This window comes from Pseudophryne corroboree, chromosome 6 (assembly GCF_028390025.1).
Source record: "Pseudophryne corroboree isolate aPseCor3 chromosome 6, aPseCor3.hap2, whole genome shotgun sequence".
Taxonomy (NCBI): Eukaryota; Metazoa; Chordata; class Amphibia; order Anura; family Myobatrachidae; genus Pseudophryne; species Pseudophryne corroboree.
In genome coordinates this window covers 39,201,514-39,218,104 of record NC_086449.1, presented here as the reverse complement: position 1 = coordinate 39,218,104, position 16,591 = coordinate 39,201,514, and the positions used below count along the sequence as shown (strand labels likewise).

General features: G+C 39.7%; 10 non-coding genes across 10 annotated transcripts; all 10 read right to left on the bottom strand.

Moving 5' to 3' along the window:
- Positions 1 to 9,936: 9,936 nt before the first annotated feature.
- On the bottom strand, positions 9,937 to 10,008 carry TRNAW-CCA (transfer RNA tryptophan (anticodon CCA)). Its single transcript has one exon. It is a non-coding gene; the product is annotated as a tRNA-Trp (tRNA).
- Positions 10,009 to 10,571: 563 nt separating this feature from the next.
- TRNAW-CCA (transfer RNA tryptophan (anticodon CCA)) lies at positions 10,572 to 10,643 on the bottom strand. Its single transcript has one exon. It is a non-coding gene; the product is annotated as a tRNA-Trp (tRNA).
- Positions 10,644 to 11,217: 574 nt separating this feature from the next.
- On the bottom strand, positions 11,218 to 11,289 carry TRNAW-CCA (transfer RNA tryptophan (anticodon CCA)). Its single transcript has one exon. It is a non-coding gene; the product is annotated as a tRNA-Trp (tRNA).
- Positions 11,290 to 11,861: 572 nt separating this feature from the next.
- TRNAW-CCA (transfer RNA tryptophan (anticodon CCA)) lies at positions 11,862 to 11,934 on the bottom strand. The gene has a single exon. It is a non-coding gene; the product is annotated as a tRNA-Trp (tRNA).
- Positions 11,935 to 12,506: 572 nt separating this feature from the next.
- TRNAF-AAA (transfer RNA phenylalanine (anticodon AAA)) lies at positions 12,507 to 12,578 on the bottom strand. Its single transcript has one exon. It is a non-coding gene; the product is annotated as a tRNA-Phe (tRNA).
- A 565-nt stretch (positions 12,579 to 13,143) lies between these two features.
- TRNAW-CCA (transfer RNA tryptophan (anticodon CCA)) lies at positions 13,144 to 13,215 on the bottom strand. Its single transcript has one exon. It is a non-coding gene; the product is annotated as a tRNA-Trp (tRNA).
- Positions 13,216 to 13,788: 573 nt separating this feature from the next.
- On the bottom strand, positions 13,789 to 13,860 carry TRNAW-CCA (transfer RNA tryptophan (anticodon CCA)). Its single transcript has one exon. It is a non-coding gene; the product is annotated as a tRNA-Trp (tRNA).
- Positions 13,861 to 14,434: 574 nt separating this feature from the next.
- On the bottom strand, positions 14,435 to 14,506 carry TRNAW-CCA (transfer RNA tryptophan (anticodon CCA)). The gene has a single exon. It is a non-coding gene; the product is annotated as a tRNA-Trp (tRNA).
- Positions 14,507 to 15,070: 564 nt separating this feature from the next.
- TRNAW-CCA (transfer RNA tryptophan (anticodon CCA)) lies at positions 15,071 to 15,142 on the bottom strand. Its single transcript has one exon. It is a non-coding gene; the product is annotated as a tRNA-Trp (tRNA).
- Positions 15,143 to 15,717: 575 nt separating this feature from the next.
- TRNAW-CCA (transfer RNA tryptophan (anticodon CCA)) lies at positions 15,718 to 15,789 on the bottom strand. Its single transcript has one exon. It is a non-coding gene; the product is annotated as a tRNA-Trp (tRNA).
- Positions 15,790 to 16,591: the final 802 nt, after the last annotated feature.

Below are 16,591 nucleotides of genomic sequence, written 5' to 3'. Positions count from 1 at the left end.
CCCCTGTAGAAATCAGGGTACTAAAAAAAGGGTTGAAATTTGCCCCTACAGGGGAAGTCGATCCTTTTGGTCTTTATATAGACACACAAAAATATATAAGAAAACTTACACTTAAAAAGTTTTTTATGAATAAAAATAAAGAGGGTACTGTTCAAGACATAGAGACTCTGTCAGGACGTGAAAAATTCAAGAATACTTCCAGTTTTAACCCAACTTATGAGAGGGGGAAATTCATCAATTGTTTCAACGAAGTCATTAATGACGAGTTGGAAAAACTGATGAAACAGAAAAAGAAGGTTAAATGCAATTTGTCTAAAAAAGAATATGAGGCAGTAAGATCACTAAAGGATGATAAGGAGGTGATCATTAAGCCAGCAGATAAGGGTGGTGGAGTGGTCCTGATGAACAAATTGGATTATATGGAGGAAATCATGAAACAACTAAACTCAGGGGATACTTATAAAAAATTAAGATCAGACCCCACACAGAGGATTAGTGAAGCCTTACTAACATTAACATCCAATGCATTAAAGGATGGAGTAATTAATGAAAAAGAACATGATTTCCTTAATATAAAAGAACCTTCAGTACCAACTATATACGTCCTTCCAAAGGTTCACAAGGACCCCCTCCACCCTCCCGGTCGTCCGATTATATCAGGGACTAACAGTTTAACTTCAAATTTGTCAGCATTAATTGACCACTTTCTACAGCCATTGGTGTTAGGCGCCGATGTCCGCTCGTCGGTGCGGCCCGGCGCCTAGCAACCAGGGACGCCGTGCGCGTACAGCCGCCGGCTCCCTGGCAACGCTAGACGCCGGGCGCACGGAGCCGCTCTGACCCTAGCAACGGGGACGCCACGTTCGGGCCGCGTTCCCCGTTGCTGGGTCTGTTCTAATTGTATCATGATGTGCTGATTGTATCATGGTGTGCTGGCCGTGCAGCATGCAAGCTGCACGGCATTAATTGTGATGACCCAGTCTGGCTCCTGATTGGGGAGCTCACACTTATAAGCACCCTTTGGACTTCTCACAGACGCCGGTGATAGCTTCCTGTTTGCCTTTGTCAGTTGCAGAGAGTTTCCAGTCCTGCTCAATCCGGTTGTTCCTGTCCTCAGTGGTCCTGTACTCGGATATTTGTCATCTATTCCTGGAGTCTGTCCGAGCACCTTTAACATCCTGTGGTGTTCGTGAGTCGCGGCGCAGCCGTGTGTTGCGGCTTGTCCGCTTACTGTTTATTATTTAGTTTATTTGTGTTCTGGAGCTTTTGCGGAGGATTCCGCTCCCACAGATCCACTCTGGTATCCAGCGGTGCTGGATAGGAGTAACGGATCAGTGGATCTTTGGTTGTCCTTTTCCCTGGCGGCTAGTCCGCACATACCTTGGTTTAAGTTAGTTAGCTTGTAACCCCTGGCCTGGTTGCTTAGTCAGAGGGCCCCTTGTTATCACCCTGTCTCGGATTTCCCTTTGTCTCCCATTAAGACCTGAGGGGGCATCGGGGTTGGGCAGACATAATCCGCCCTTCGAACGTGGCTGCCATGGGCTCAAGCAACCATAGTCTCGCAGGGGATTTCTGATAACACGGGCGAGACAACGGAGTTAGGGCGCCAGGGGTTACTAGGCTCTCCTGCTCCCACAACCAGCAAATCTTCCCAGTACTCAGACCTCTGCCATTAGATCTCCTCTGGTCTGGAGTACGGGAATCATAACATTATCACCGGCCAGACAAAAAAAAAAAAATTAAAATTAACAGGAGTTGATTTTTTTTTACTTATTCAGTTGGGAGATTTTTGTCGGCCTCATGAATCCCACCGGTGTTGGGCCAAATCCTGGCCAGCTTCTAGTTAGTCAGATTCAAGAACTTACTCAGATGGTTCAGGATCTGTCCCTCCGGGTGAGGTCACAGGAAGATCTGTTACGGACTTCCCCGAGGGTCATTCCTGAACCAAAGATGCATCTGCCTGACCGTTTTTCTGGGGATAGAAAACAGTTTTTTAATTTTAAAGAGTCTTGTAAACTTTATTTTCGTTTAAGACCAGTCTCCTCAGGTACGGAGGCTCAGCGGGTTGGAATTATTATTTCTCTGCTTCAGGGGGATCCTCAGACCTGGGCTTTTGGTTTAAAGACAGACGATCCAGCCTTATTGTCTGTAGATGCCTTTTTAAAATCGTTAGGGCTACTGTATGACGACCCTGATAGAGAGGCGTCCGCTGAGAGTCAGTTGCGTGCTCTCAGACAGGGTAGGAATCCCGCAGAGATTTATTGTACGGAGTTTCGCCGTTGGTCGAACGACTGTGGATGGAATGACCCAGCCCTGCGCAGTCAGTTTCGCCTCGGCTTATCTGAATCTATTAAAGACAGTCTCCTTCAGTATCCCGCTCCTGAGACTCTCGATAAACTCATGGAGCTCTCTATTAAGATAGATCGTCGGCTCAGAGAGCGGAGGGCTGAAAAAGGAGCGTCTGTCTGGTCTACTCCTTGTGCTTTTTCCATCCCTGTGGACATGGAGGAGCCTATGCAGATAGGTCTCTCCAAATTGTCTCCTGAAGAAAGAACCAGGAGGCAAAATTCTGGTCTTTGTTTATACTGTGGAGGTAAGGGACATTTTGCCCATAGTTGTCCGAACAAGTCGGGAAACTTCCCGACCAAGTGAGTTGTGAGGGGGTTCACTTTGGTCTGCAGCTTATCTCCTCAAATAATTCACTGTTAGTTCCTGCTAAAGTTTCCTTTGGCAGCCTCTGTTCCTCGGTCTCTGCTTTTGTGGACAGTGGAGCTGCAGGGAACTTTATGGATTTAACATGGGCCAAGGCCTTAGGTATTCCTCAGTTAACCTTGGGTAGGTGTGTCACCATGCATGGTTTAGATGGGAGTCCCTTGTCCAATGGGGTTATTTCTCTCTGTACACCTCCTGTTTTACTTTCGGTAGGAGCTCTGCATTCTGAAAAGATTGAGTTTTTCCTTACCCATTGTCCAGCAGTTCCTGTGGTTCTGGGTCACCCTTGGCTGGCCTTTCATAATCCCATCATTGATTGGCAGTCGGGGGAGATCTTACAATGGGGTACCATCTGTAATAAAGAATGTATTACGCTTCCTATCCGAGTAGCTGCCGCCATTCCCGCACCCATTCCTGTGGAATACCAGGATTTTGTTGATGTATTTTCCAAGGGCAATGCGGATATTCTGCCTCCCCATAGGCCTTATGATTGTGCCATTGAGCTAATTCCTGGTGCCACGTTGCCTAAAGGAAGGTTATATGCATTGTCTGGTCCTGAAACTGTGGCCATGAATGAGTATGTGAAAGAAAGCCTTGGGAAAGGATTTATCAGGCCATCCAAATCCCCTTTAAGTGCAGGTTTCTTCTTCGTAGAGAAGAAGGATGGTTCTCTCAGACCCTGCATTGATTTTAGAGCTTTGAATAAAATCTCAGTAAAGAATACTTACCCTCTGCCGCTGATCTCTGTCCTCTTTGATCAGCTACGTTCGGCTGTGATTTTTTCTAAGATTGACCTGAGAGGAGCATATAACCTCATCAGAATCAAGTCAGGGGATGAGTGGAAAACGGCATTCAGTACTCAGTCAGGCCACTATGAGTATCTGGTCATGCCATTTGGCCTGTCTAACGCTCCGGCAGTCTTCCAGGATCTCATTAACGATGTGCTCCGTGAATTTCTTGGAAGGTTCGTTGTAGTCTACTTAGACGATATTTTGATATATTCTGATTCTGTAGAACAACATGTTACCCAGGTGCGTCAAGTTCTAAAAAAATTACGTGAAAATCACCTGTATGCCAAGCTGGAGAAGTGTGAATTTCATGTTACGGAGGTATCCTTTTTAGGGTACATTATTTCCCCTCGGGGATTCTGTATGGAACCAAAGAAGCTCCAAGCCATCCTTAGTTGGGCGCAACCCACCAACTTAAAAGCAATTCAGCGCTTTTTAGGGTTTGCGAACTACTATAAAAGATTTATTCACTCTTTCTCTGACCTAGTTGCTCCCATTGTGGCACTAACTAAGAAGGGAGCAGATCCTACCAATTGGTCACGTGAAGCTGAGTTATCTTTTCAGGCCTTGAAACAAGCCTTTGTCTCAGCCCCTGTCCTCAGACATCCCAACCCAGAATTGCCTTTCATTGTTGAGGTTGATGCCTCGGAGGTTGGAGTGGGGGCTATCCTATCTCAGAAGGATCCGGATTCCCTTGAATTACATCCTTGTGCCTTTATGTCCAGGAAATTCTCATCTGCAGAATCCAACTACGATGTTGGTAACCGGGAATTGCTGGCTATTAAATGGGCTTTCGAGGAGTGGAGACATTGGCTTGAAGGAGCGACTCATACTATTTCAGTTTTGACTGATCACAAAAATCTTCAATACATTGAATCAGCTAAGCGACTGAATGCCCGGCAGGCTCGTTGGGCTTTATTTTTTACTCGTTTCAAATTCATTATCACCTTCAGGCCAGGTTCCAAGAATACTAAGGCAGATGCCCTGTCACGCAGTTTTCTTCCAGTTCAAGACAACAGTCCTGTTACTCCCATACTGCCGTCTTCAACCATTCGGGCAGGCCTCACACAGGATGTATTTACCCAGTTAAAGCTGCTTCAACATCAAGCTCCTGGAAATACTCCTGCTGGTCGTCTTTTTGTCCCTGAGTTTTTGAGAGCAACTGTTTTGACGGAGTTTCATGATAGCAAAGTTGCCGGGCATCCGGGAATCGCTAAGACTTTGGAATTAGTCTCCCGCTCAGTATGGTGGCCTGGTCTTTCCAAAGACATTAAAGAGTTTGTTTTTTCGTGTCAGGTCTGTGCACAGCATAAAGTTCCCCGTTCTTTACCCATCGGTCAACTTATGCCCTTGAATGTTCCTCTTAGGCCATGGTCGCATATCTCCATGGATTTTGTGGTGGACCTCCCTCTGTCAGCCGGATGCCGACTCATATGGGTGGTAGTGGACCGTTTTAGCAAAATGGCCCATTTCATTGCTCTTCCCAGATTGCCATCTGCCCAGGGATTGGCAGTCTTGTTCCTCCGCCATGTTTTCAGACTCCATGGCTTACCCACTGATATTGTTTCTGATCGGGGTCCACAATTCATTGCACAATTTTGGAAGTCTTTTTGTGCTTCATTAAAGATGAAGTTATCTTTAACGTCCGGCTATCATCCCCAATCCAATGGGCAGACTGAGCGAGTTAATCAATCTCTAAAACAATATTTGCGTTTGTACTCGGCCAAACTCCAAAATGACTGGTCGGAGTTTCTTCCATTGGCGGAGTTTGCTTATAATAATGCCTGTCATTCTTCCACCAATGTGTCTCCATTTTTTGCAGTTTTTGGTTTTCACCCCAGAGCTAATTCATTTTTTCAACATTCCTCTGTCTCCTCACTGGCCCTGACCTCTCATCTTAAACTTATTTGGAGAAAAGTGCACCTGGCTCTCAGAAAAGCGGCATTCCGGGAAAAAAGATTTTCTGACAGGCTCCGGCGGCCGTGCACTTTTAAAGTAGGAGATAAGGTGTGGTTGTCGACTCGCAACATTAAACTTCGACAAACCTCAGCCAGATTGGGTCCTAAATTTATTGGACCATTTCACATTATCAAAAAAGTCAATCCAGTTGCTTTCCGGTTACGTTTACCAAAAACTTTACGGATCGGAAATACCTTCCATTGCTCATTGCTGAAACCATATGTTTCGTCCAGCAGATTTCCTCATAAAATTTCTCAGGGGAGATCACCTATAAATGTACAGGGTCAGCAGGAGTTCTTGGTGGAGAAGGTTCTCGATTCCAAGTTGTCCCGGGGTCGGCTTTATTTTTTGGTACATTGGAGAGGTTATGGGCCAGAGGAAAGGTCTTGGGTCCTGGATGAGGATCTTCATGCCCCGAGGCTCAAAAGGGCATTTTTTCGAGAATTTCCTCAGAAACCTGGCTTTAGGGGTTCCTTGACCCCTTCTCAAGGGGGGGGGTACTGTTAGGCGCCGGGGTCCGCTCGTCGGTGCGGCCCGGCGCCTAGCAACCAGGGACGCCGTGCGCGTACAGCCGCCGGCTCCCTGGCAACGCTAGACGCCGGGCGCACGGAGCCGCTCTGACCCTAGCAACGGGGACGCCACGTTCGGGCCGCGTTCCCCGTTGCTGGGTCTGTTCTAATTGTATCATGATGTGCTGATTGTATCATGGTGTGCTGGCCGTGCAGCATGCAAGCTGCACGGCATTAATTGTGATGACCCAGTCTGGCTCCTGATTGGGGAGCTCACACTTATAAGCACCCTTTGGACTTCTCACAGACGCCGGTGATAGCTTCCTGTTTACCTTTGTCAGTTGCAGAGAGTTTCCAGTCCTGCTCAATCCGGTTGTTCCTGTCCTCAGTGGTCCTGTACTCGGATATTTGTCATCTATTCCTGGAGTCTGACCGAGCACCTTTAACATCCTGTGGTGTTCGTGAGTCGCGGCGCAGCCGTGTGTTGCGGCTTGTCCGCTTACTGTTTATTATTTAGTTTATTTGTGTTCTGGAGCTTTTGCGGAGGATTCCGCTCCCACAGATCCACTCTGGTATCCAGCGGTGCTGGATAGGAGTAACGGATCAGTGGATCTTTGGTTGTCCTTTTCCCTGGTGGCTAGTCCGCACATACCTTGGTTTAAGTTAGTTAGCTTGTAACCCCTGGCCTGGTTGCTTAGTCAGAGGGCCCCTTGTTATCACCCTGTCTCGGATTTCCCTTTGTCTCCCATTAAGACCTGAGGGGGCATCGGGGTTGGGCAGACATAATCCGCCCTTCGAACGCGGCTGCCTTGGGCTCAAGCAACCATAGTCTCGCAGGGGATTTCTGATAACACGGGCGAGACAACGGAGTTAGGGCGCCAGGGGTTACTAGGCTCTCCTGCTCCCACAACCAGCAAATCTTCCCAGTACTCAGACCTCTGCCATTAGATCTCCTCTGGTCTGGAGTACAGGAATCATAACAATTGGTAGTAAAAACCAAGGCGTATTTGAAAGATACGGGTGACGTTTTGAGAAAAATTACCAATGTTCAATATACCAGCTCTACCATTTTATGTAGTGCTGATGTATGCACTCTGTATACTGTTATCAAAAAAGAGAAAGGGCTGGAAGCTATCTCTTATTTCTTGGATAAAAGTGATTATGACGAGCTAACCAGAAAATTCGTTTTGGATGGTATAGGTTTTATATTAGATAATAATTATTTTTACTTCAATGGGACATACTATATCCAACAAGTAGGAACAGCTATGGGTACCAGATTTGCCCCCAGTTACGCCAATTTATACATGGCTTATTGGGAAGATCATAATATTTTTGGAGTCGATGGACTGGGGGCAGGTCTGGTATCCTGGCATCGTTATATCGATGATGTCCTATTCCTTTGGAATGGACATGAACAAGATCTTTCTATCTTCACAGATAAATTAAATCAAAATGACTTTAATCTTAAATTTGTAACAACAAGTAGTTCTAAGGAAATATCCTTCTTGGATCTATGTTTATATGTGGAAGATGACATCCTGAAGACTAAGACCTTCAGGAAGGCAACAGACTCCAACGGATATATAGAAATGGGAAGTTTACATCACCCTAACTGGCTAGATGGTATTCCGTTTAGCCAGTTCACACGTATTAAGCGGAACTGTAGTGATCAAACCACCTGTAATGAACAAATATTGGAAACTACCGATAGGTTCATTAATAAAGGCTATTCAGTGGAACTTATAAATAAAGCACGTATTAAAGTAGAGAATATCAATAGGGACGACCTTTTAAAGGAGAAGGACAAAGAGCAAAAACCAAAAAATGAAAGAAACAAGTGGGCGTTCATTAGTCAGTTTAATCCCCTGCATAAGGATATTGAAAGAATCTTTAGAAGAAATTGGTATCTATTACAGAAAGATCCAGTTATAGGAAAAGAAATTCCCGATATACCCACCTTTATTTACAGGAAGGCACCATCTTTGAAGGATAAATTGGTAAGAAGTGCCATAGACGATAATATGAGAGTGAGTAATAGAACCAAGGGGTTCCATAGATGTGGACAGTGTTTGATGTGTAGAATGGTGAAGAGTACTTCTACTAAGATCACAGAGTTCACCGTAAATAATGAAACATACAGAATTAATGATTTTATTACATGTCAATCAAAAAATATAATCTATGGGATAGAATGCACATGCGGGCTACTTTATGTAGGCAGGACAAGTAGAAACTTAAAGACCCGTCTTGCAGAACATGTGTATAATATCCGGAAGGGTTTGGAAACACACTCACTTTCAGCTCATTTTAAAACTCATCACGATAAAAAAGAATGTTTTATAAAAAGGTTTTGGGGGATAGAGCAAGTTAAACCAACATGGCGGACCAAAGATTTAGAAAGGAGATTAGCTAAGAGTGAAATGAATTGGATTTTTAAGCTAAAATCCTTACAACCTAAAGGTCTTAACACCGACTTCGAGATGAAGTGGTTTTTATAGTGTCTATATGATTTTATTAATATATTTCTTAATTGTTTTATTATCAATTTTAATATTAATTTTCAAATTTATTGATCATTATTATGAATTTCGTTATTGTATGTCTGTTTAGGTCTTAAACTATATACATATCTATATATTTTTTTATGGTGCTGCTCTGAGTGACAGAGGAGGGTTTGGAACGCACACTTCCGCGTTTTGGAGGACACATCTCTGTATGTGACATGTGATGGGCGTGCGTCTCGTCCGTCACTGCGGACGACGGAGAACGGGAAGTGCTCATCTGGTCTGGTGCGCTATGCATGAACCGCAAGGGAGCCGGGTGGAACGCACGATGTCATTTCCTGTCCTCCGTCAGCAGCGACGGAGGACGAAGTGAAGCCTTCGCTATTGGACAATGATTATGTCATCATCTTCCCCGTGAAATTTGAAGGAGGATCTGGTATCTGGACACAGCTGATGGATATTATGTTAGTTAATTTAGATGTGTATAAATGTAGGAAAAGCCGTTCAGCCACAAACGCTTCTGAGGAAGAACCCAGTGAGGTTCGAAATGCATTAAGCGGTGTGGCTTTTTTACCTGGTGGACTGAGCATTTGGACTGATCCTGATCCTGAACTTGTACCTTGGAGTATCCGGACTCTGTGGGATTTCTGGATCGATGAGTATTTAACCATCTCTAGCACCAGTGTTACTACATGCTTTTATATTTCTTTTGTTTTCTGCACTATTGCCTTGCTTTATTCCGTTTCAGCCTGAAGTTCAGGTGGATAGCAGAAGAATCCCGCTCCTTCAAGCTGAGACCTATGATATGCTCGCAAACTATTGACACATTGTGAGTGTGGTATTTAAAGGACCATTCTGTGTTTTCTGCTTTGGATGTCTGCACTATTGTTATATTATTTTTTTCAGTTCAGACAATTCAATACATGGTGATATCCGAGAAGTTACTCCCCATAGAGAAACAAAAGGGAAGTAATGGTTTATTATATGTAATCATTTAGGACTAAATCTGCGCAATTTATACACCTATTTGTCTTTCCTTAAATGTAAAGTCATTATTCTTAGCAAAATAAGTAAGCTGAAAGGAAAAATTGATCAAAAAAATAAAATTACTTCTAAATGTCTTACAAAATAAAGTAATTGTTGGTGTTAGCACTTATGTAAAATTTTGAAGATGTAAGTTACCGGAATTGAAATGATGCAATATGAAACAAAACTTAATCATAAAGAAACCAAGAGTACAGAGTATGCTTCAATGTCAAGATATGGTGATGTCAAATTAACTGGGTATTTTTGTATAAGTATTATGAGAAATGAGCAGAATGGGCATTTATTATGAAACTGTGCAGGTGATATAGTTATCCCTGTGAGCAAATATCACATTACAGAAGGTGGATGACAGACTTGGCAATTTGTTTCTATTATGGTGTTTCATTTGGTAAATTTCATCTTCAAAGTAGTAATTGACCCCGACGTGATTTGAACACGCAACCTTCTGATCTGGAGTCAGACGCGCTACCGTTGCGCCACGAGGTCATTTATGAGCAATGGTTTGTTTACTGATTGCAGTGCTTTAGACGATAAATATACTTTCTGTAAAAACTGAATCAAGAATTTGGTTATTGATAAGCAAACAAGCCCACGTCTTTGCTTCCATAACCAAAGAATATGACTGTTTGTCTTTCCTTAAATGTAGTCATTATTCTTAGCAAAATAAGTAAGCTGAAAGGAAAAATTGATCAAAAAATCAAATTACTTCTAAATGTCTTACAAAATAAAGTAATTGTTGGTGTTAGAACTTATGTAAAATTTTGAAGTTGTCTGTGACCGGAATTGAAATGATGCAATATGAAACAAAACTTAGTCATAAAGAAACCAAGAGTACAGAGTATGCTTCAATGTCAAGATATGGTAATGTCCAATTAACTTGGTATTTTTTGTATAAGTATTATGAGAAATCAGCATTTATTATGAAACTGTGCAGGTGATATAGTTATCCCTGTGAGCAAATATCACATTACAGAAGGTGGATGACAGACTTGGCAATTTGTTTCTTTTATGGTGTTTCATTTGGTAAATTTCATCTTCAAAATGGTAATTGACCCCGACGTGATTTGAACACGCAACCTTCTGATCTGGAGTCAGACGCGCTACCGTTGCGCCACAAGATCATTTATGAGCGATGGTTTGTTTACTGATTGCGGTGCTTTAGACGATAAATATACTTTCTGTAAAAACTGAATCAAGAATTTGGTTATTGATAAGCAAACAAGCCCACATCTTTGCTTCCATAACCAAAGAATATGACTGTTTGTCTTTCCTTAAATGTAGTCATTATTCTTAGCAAAATAAGTAAGCTGAAAGGAAAAATTGATCAAAAAAAATCAACTTACTTCTAAATGTCTTACAAAATAAAGTAATTGTTGGTGTTAGCACTTATGTAAAATTTTGAAGTTGTAAGTGACCGGAATTGAAATGATGCAATATGAAACAAAACTTAATCATAAAGAAACCAAGAGTACAGAGTATGCTTCAATGTCAAGATATGGTGATGTCCAATTAACTGGGTATTTCTTGCATAAGTAATATGAGAAATGAGCAGAATGGGCATTTATTATGAAACTGTGCAGGTGATATAGTTATACCTGTGAGCAAATATCACATTACAGAAGGTGGATGACAGACTTGGCAATTTGTTTCTTTTATGGTGTTTCATTTGGTAAATTTCATCTTCAAAATGGTAATTGACCCCGACGTGATTTGAACACGCAACCTTCTGATCTGGAGTCAGACGCGCTACCGTTGCGCCACGAGGTCATTTATGAGCAATGGTTTGTTTACTGATTGCGGTGCTTTAGACAATAAATATACTTTCTGTAAAAACTGAATCAAGAATTTGGTTATTGATAAGCAAACAAGCCCACATCTTTGCTTCCATAACCAAAGAATATGACTGTTTGTCTTTCCTTAAATGTAGTCATTATTCTTAGCAAAATAAGTAAGCTGAAAGGAAAAATTTATCAAAAAAATCAAATTACTTCTAAATGTCTTACAAAATAAAGTAATTGTTGGTGTTAGCACTTATGTAAAATTTTGAAGTTGTAAGTGACCGGAATTGAAATGATGCAATATGAAACAAAACTTAATCATAAAGAAACCAAGAGTACAGAGTATGCTTCAATGTCAAGATATGGTGATGTCCAATTAACTGGGTATTTTTTGTATAAGTAATATGAGAAATGAGCAGAATGGGCATTTATTATGAAACTGTGCAGGTGATATAGTTATACCTGTGAGCAATTATCACATTGCAGAAGGTGGATGACAGACTTGGCAATTTGTTTCTTTTATGGTGTTTCATTTGGTAAATTTCATCTTCAAAATGGATATTGACCCGACGTGATTTGAACACGCAACCTTCTGATCTGGAGTCAGACGCGCTACCGTTGCGCCACGAGGTCATTTATAAGCAATGGTTTGTTTACTGATTGCGGTGCTTTAGACGATAAATATACTTTCTGTAAAAACTGAATCAAGAATTTGGTTATTGATAAGCAAACAAGCCCACATCTTTGCTTCCATAACCAAAGAATATGACTGTTTTTCTTTCCTTAAATGTAGTCATTATTCTTAGCAAAATAAGAAAGCTGAAAGGAAAATTTGATCAAAAAAATAAAATTACTTCTAAATGTCTTACAAAATAAAGTAATTGTTGGTGTTAGCACTTATGTAAAATTTTGAAGATGTAAGTTACCGGAATTGAAATGATGCAATATGAAACAAAACTTAATCATAAAGGAACCAAGAGTACAGAGTATGCTTCAATGTCAAGATATGGTGATGTCAAATTAACTGGGTATTTTTTGTATAAGTATTATGAGAAATGAGCAGAATGGGCATTTATTATGAAACTGTGCAGGTGATATAGTTATCCCTGTGAGCAAATATCACATTACAGAAGGTGGATGACAGACTTGGCAATTTGTTTCTTTTATGGTGTTTCATTTGGTAAATTTCATCTTCAAAATGGTAATTGACCCCGACGTGATTTGAACACGCAACCTTCTGATCTTTAATCAGACACGCTACCGTTGTGCCACGAGGTCATTTATGAGCAATGGTTTGTTTACTGATTGCGGTGCTTTAGACGATAAATATACTTTCTGTAAAAACTGAATCAAGAATTTGTTATTGATAAGCAAACAAGCCCACATCTTTGCTTCCATAACCAAAGAATATGACTGTTTGTCTTTCCTTAAATGTAAAGTCATTATTCTTAACAAAATAAGTAAGCTGAAAGGAAAAATTGATCAAAAAAATCAAATTACTTCTAAATGTCTTACAAAATAAAGTAATTGTTGGTGTTAGCACTTATGTAAAATTTTGAGGATGTAAGTTACCGGAATTGATATGATGCAATATGAAACAAAACTTAATCATAAAGAAACCAAGAGTACAGAGTATGCTTCAATGTCAAGATATGGTGATGTCCAATTAACTGGGTATTTTTTGTATAAGTAATATGAGAAATGAGCATTTATTATTAAACTGTGCAGGTGATATAGTTATACCTGTGAGCAAATATCACTTTGCAGAAGGTGGATGACAGACTTGACAATTTGTTTCTTTTATGGTGTTTCATTTGGTAAATTTCATCTTCAAAATGGTAATTGACCCCAACGTGATTTGAACACGCAACTTTCTGATCTGGAGTCAGACGCGCTACCGTTGCGCCACGAGGTCATTTATGAGCAATGGTTTGTTTACTGATTGCGGTGCTTAAGACGATAAATATACTTTCTGTAAAAACTGAATCAAGAATTTGGTTATTGATAAGCAAACAAGCCCACATCTTTGCTTCCATAACCAAAGAATATGACTGTTTGTCTTTCCTTAAATGTAGTCATTATTCTTAGCAAAATAAGAAAGCTGAAAGGAAAAATTGATCAAAAAAATAAAATTACTTCTAAATGTCTTACAAAATAAAGTAATTGTTGGTGTTAGCACTTATGTAAAATTTTGAAGATGTAAGTTACCGGAATTGAAATGATGCAATATGAAGCAAAACTTAATCATAAAGGAACCAAGAGTACAGAGTATGCTTAAATGTCAAGATATGGTGATGTCAAATTAACTGGGTATTTTTTGTATAAGTATTATGAGAAATGAGCAGAATGGGCATTTATTATGAAACTGTGCAGGTGATATAGTTATCCCTGTGAGCAAATATCACATTACAGAAGGTGGATGACAGACTTGGCAATTTGTTTCTTTTATGGTGTTTCATTTGGTAAATTTCATCTTCAAAATGGTAATTGACCCCAACGTGATTTGAACACGCAACCTTCTGATCTGGAATCAAACGCGCTACCGTTGTGCCACGAGGTCATTTATGAGCAACGGTTTGTTTACTGATTGCGGTGCTTTAGACGATAAATATACTTTCTGTAAAAACTGAATCAAGAATTTGGTTATTGATAAGCAAACAAGCCCACATCTTTGCTTCCATAACCAAAGAATATGACTGTTTGTCTTTCCTTAAATGTAAAGTCATTATTCTTAGCAAAATAAGTAATCTGAAAGGAAAAATTGATCAAAAAAATAAAATTACTTCTAAATGTCTTACAAAATAAAGTAATTGTTGGTGTTAGCACTTATGTAAAATTTTGAAGATGTAAGTTACCGGAATTGAAATGATGCAATATGAAACAAAACTTAATCATAAAGAAACCAAGAGTACAGAGTATGCTTCAATGTCAAGATATGGTGATGTCAAATTAACTGGGTATTTTTGTATAAGTATTATGAGAAATGAGCAGAATGGGCATTTATTATGAAACTGTGCAGGTGATATAGTTATCCCTGTGAGCAAATATCACATTACAGAAGGTGGATGACAGACTTGGCAATTTGTTTCTTTTATGGTGTTTCATTTGGTAAATTTCATCTTCAAAATGGTAATTGACCCCGACGTGATTTGAACACGCAACCTTCTGATCTGGAGTCAGACGCGCTACCGTTGCGCCACGAGGTCATTTATGAGCAATGGTTTGTTTACTGATTGCAGTGATTTAGACGATAAATATACTTTCTGTAAAAACTGAATCAAGAATTTGGTTATTGATAAGCAAACAAGCCCACGTCTTTGCTTCCATAACCAAAGAATATGACTGTTTGTCTTTCCTTAAATGTAGTCATTATTCTTAGCAAAATAAGTAAGCTGAAAGGAAAAATTGATCAAAAAAATCAAATTACTTCTAAATGTCTTACAAAATAAAGTAATTGTTGGTGTTAGCACTTATGTAAAATTTTGAAGTTGTCTGTGACCGGAATTGAAATGATGCAATATGAAACAAAACTTAGTCATAAAGAAACCAAGAGTACAGAGTATGCTTCAATGTCAAGATATGGTAATGTCCAATTAACTTGGTATTTTTTGTATAAGTATTATGAGAAATGAGCATTTATTATGAAACTGTGCAGGTGATATAGTTATATCTGTGAGCAAATATCACATTACAGAAGGTGGATGACAGACTTGGCAATTTGTTTCTTTTATGGTGTTTCATTTGGTAAATTTCATCTTCGAAATAGTAATTGACCCCGACGTGATTTGAACACGCAACCTTCTGATCTGGAGTCAGACACGCTACCGTTGCGCCACAAGGTCATTTATGAGCAATGGTTTGTTTACTGATTGTGGTGCTTTAGATGATAAATATACTTTCTGTAAAAACTGAATCAAGAATTTGGTTATTGATAAGCAAACAAGCCCACATCTTTGCTTCCATAACCAAAGAATATGACTGTTTGTCTTTCCTTAAATGTAAAGTCATTATTCTTAGCAAAATAAGTAAGCTGAAAGGAAAAATTGATCAAAAAAATCAAATTACTTCTAAATGTCTTACAAAATAAAGTAATTGTTGGTGTTAGCACTTATGTAAAATTTTGAAGTTGTCTGTGACCGGAATTGAAATGATGCAATATGAAACAAAACTTAGTCATAAAGAAACCAAGAGTACAGAGTATGCTTCAATGTCAAGATATGGTGATGTCCAATTAACTGGGTATTTTTTGTATAAGTAATATGAGAAATGAGCAGAATGGACATTTATTATGAAACTGTGCAGGTGATATAGTTATACCTGTGAGCAAATATCACATTACAGAAGGTGGATGACAGACTTGGCAATTTGTTTCTTTTATGGTGTTTCATTTGGTAAATTTCATCTTCAAAATGGTAATTGACCCCGACGTGATTTGAACACGCAACCTTCTGATCTGGAGTCAGACGCGCTACCGTTGCGCCACGAGGTCATTTATGAGCAATGGTTTGTTTACTGATTGCGGTGCTTTAGACGATAAATATACTTTCTGTAAAAACTGAATCAAGAATTTGGTTATTGATAAGCAAACAAGCCCACATCTTTGCTTCCATAACCAAAGAATATGACTGTTTGTCTTTCCTTAAATGTAAAGTCATTATTCTTAGCAAAATAAGTAAGCTGAAAGGAAAAATTGATCAAAAAAATCAAATTACTTCTAAATGTCTTACAAAATAAAGTCATTGTTGGTGTTAGCACTTACGTAAAATTTTGAAGTTGTCTGTGACCGGAATTGAAATGATGCAATATGAAACAAAACTTAGTCATAAAGAAACCAAGAGTACAGAGTATGCTTCAATGTCAAGATATGGTAATTTCCAATAAACTGGGTTATTTTTGCATAAGTATTATGAGAAATGAGCAGAATGGACATTTATTATGAAACTGTGCAGGTGATATAGTTATCCCTGTGAGCAAATATCACATTACAGAAGGTGGATGACAGACTTGGCAATTTGTTTCTTTTATGGTGTTTCATTTGGTAAATTTCATCTTCAAAATGGTAATTAACCCCGACATGATTTGAACACGCAACCTTCTGATATGGAGTCAGACACGCTACCGTTGCGCTACGAGGTCATTTATGAGCAATGGTTTGTTTACTGATTGTGGTGCTTTAGACGATAAATATACTTTCTGTAAAAACTGAATCAAGAATTTGGTTATTGATAAGCAAAGAAGCCCACATCTTTGCTTCCATAACCAAAGAATATGACTGTTTGTCTTTCCTTAAA